Source organism: Lonchura striata, chromosome 5 (genome assembly GCF_046129695.1).
Source record: "Lonchura striata isolate bLonStr1 chromosome 5, bLonStr1.mat, whole genome shotgun sequence".
NCBI classification, from domain to species: Eukaryota; Metazoa; Chordata; class Aves; order Passeriformes; family Estrildidae; genus Lonchura; species Lonchura striata.
The window spans coordinates 19,514,137-19,516,985 of NC_134607.1; positions in this window are offsets into that span (position 1 = coordinate 19,514,137).

Genomic DNA, 2,849 nt, shown 5'->3' on the forward strand with positions numbered 1-2,849 from the left:
GTACTTGTTGGCTTCTGTGAGGAAATGAAAGAATGACTATTGGAAGAGCAGAATGACCAGAGTAACTCATAAGGATGTAACCCTGAAGGCTTTTGTTTTGTCACTACACTGAATCAAAAGAAAACAATTTGGACCTTCTCGGAGGGGAGTGTCAAACATGGCTAGCCTGGGGTAGGTTCTGCCTGAGCAAGGAGGGAAAGATTTACATCCTTTGGAAAAATATTTACGCATCTTAAAAGTTCAGGTAGCCAAATTCATTTTTTCTGCAGCTTCACCAAGTTTCACTGCAGCCTACCCTAGCCCTGTATGCAAGCTGACTATCACTAAGGCAAGGAAAAAGCAAGTATGCCCACAGTGGTTTTGATAATCTTGTTCTTCTTGCCAGTGTGCAGGAGCTTAAACAGGCTCAGTGCTGTCGCTGGGATTGCTTGAGAGGCTGGGTACTACTCAGCATGTGTAAGGGTGGGAGAATCTGGCTCCAAAATGGTTTCTTTTTCTCTCCTTGCTACAGGACCTGGAAAAGACAAGGGTGTGTGGGCGGGCCTGGAGTCCCTCCAAAGAAAGTGTGAGGCCTTGGGCAAAACAAATCCATCAGGTCTCTCATTTCTTCCAAATATAGGTCTGTTCTGAGTAATAGCCAAACTCAAGTCTAAATTCCACATTCAGCCGTTTCAGAGGGAATACATGAAAAAGACCCTATGGCCCAGAGAGTCCGTCTATAGAAAATATTTTGATAGCTCTTCCGCTCTGGCATTATCTTCCACTTAAAAAGAAAGAAAAGGAAAACACACAGAATTGGAGCGCATGATTTAATTTTCACTGTAAAAGGACTGATAGATGAAAATAATACTTCTGAAAACAATCTGTTGTGAGCTATCAAATATTTTTGCCTATGCACCAATTGGCAGGAAGCAGACAGATAAATTATTACAATATGTAAGAAAACAAATTGCTCTGAGGAGGAATGGTATTTGTGTGTGTGTGTTTATGAGCAGGATAAGTAGAATGAAACCCATAAAAGCATGCTGAGAGATCATCTTCCATCACAGCAGAAATATACTGGAAGCAAAGGAACTCACTTCAGCTCTGTCCCTGGCTGAATTTCTAGCAAAACAGGGTTTATGATATGCAAGTGTTCTCCTGGAGTAGATTTTTTAAATAAAAAAGGAGATTGGGATGTTCCTGCTGTTAAGAGGAAGGGGGTCTCATAGACATTTTTGCCAAGATACTTAAAAATTTTTCAGGCATCACCACATTTTAATAAAATGAAACAGTTACAGCAGATCCTGAATATTGCTGCTCATGGGAAAATTTTCGGAAGTGCTGTAGACATGGAGCTTTAAGAAAAACCATTCTATTAACTTTCAATAAGACAATTTCCATAGAGCCTGACAAGTGGAAAAATTGCAGTGAGATAAGGTCTGTATGAAATAACAGTCTGTGGATTGCTCTGTGGTGACTGTGTATGTGTTCCTATTCCACAGCAAGCAGCTCAGGCAGAGATGGTAGCTCATTTTCTGATATCTCCTTTTTCTTCAAGAGCCAAACCACCTCACATTTTCCTCAGAACTCAGACCCTGTACACTGGGTACTGGGCAGCTGGTGGGTAGCAGTGGACAAGGCAGCCACCTGCTAAATACAATTTTTGAATAAATAAGTAGAGCTTCTGAGTGGCACAGGATAAATCTACCTTTGCATTTGTAGATAACTATCACCCAGCTTGAGCCATGAGATCCACATTTTCCCTTCTTATGCCATGCCTGTAACCTGCATTGACCCCATCTGCTTGCACTGCTGCTAAGAGGAGAGCGAAGCCTTCTGGTCCGGAGCATCTTTTTTTCCTGAACTACCCTCTATCTGTGCATTGTAGAGAAAGGAAGGGGACACAAAAAGCATGAAAGTCTGGAATAGGCAATAAAAAGGGCAATGTGAGCTGTGGAACATAAATAAATTTCAGGCACATCTCAGGAGTGAAGAGGGAGATAAGTTGCAGAACATACCAGATATTTTTTCTATAGCAAGGCTGTATGACTACTAGTGGTTGATCTTAGGTTTTCCACCAGGTGTTCCATAGATTTGACCTTTTGATCATTACTACAATCATCATGACATCAACAAGAGGCAAAGATTTGTAATGGTATCCAGGGGAATCTGAATTCTATGAAAACAAGCAATCAATGGAAGCCTATTTGCTAAAGGGCTTTTTATAAATCTTTCCTTACACAAGAATTTCCTTCCTAGAAGTTAGATTTCCCATTCAAGTTAAGCATCCTTGTATGTGACAGAGCCAGAGTACCTTGGACCTTTTGTTTTCTGTTTTTTTCTTTCAGTGAATGTGCAAATACTCAGTGATTTTAAATGTGACAAGAAATTGTTTTGCTGTATTTCAAGGCTACTGAATGATTATTTAAAAATAAATAGTGAGCAGAAGTGCTCTTCTAACAAACTCTTCAATTTGTATATTTTTAGGGGACCATTCATAGTTTGTGGGCAGTATCTGATGCTAATTGCTAGTAGCAAGGAGTTAGCTGCAAGGACTGCTAACTCTGGGCAGCTAGCCAGACTAAGAGGTTGTGATTGTGTCATTAAGGCAGCAAATAAAACACTGTGTGGGTGAAAAGTTACTATGATGTCTTGTGACAGATAACTTGAAAAGGTAGCAAGGGAAGGAAAAAAACCTGTAAGAGATCCATAACACATAAGTATGCTCATATCACATCCAAAAATTGGAGGCTGGTTTGTGATTGAAACATTCTGAGCAGGAGCACATTATTTTGTCTAAGTCAGCAACCTAAATTACAGTGAAAACTTTACCTGGACTGAGATGGTTTGTGCATTTAAGATTCCTG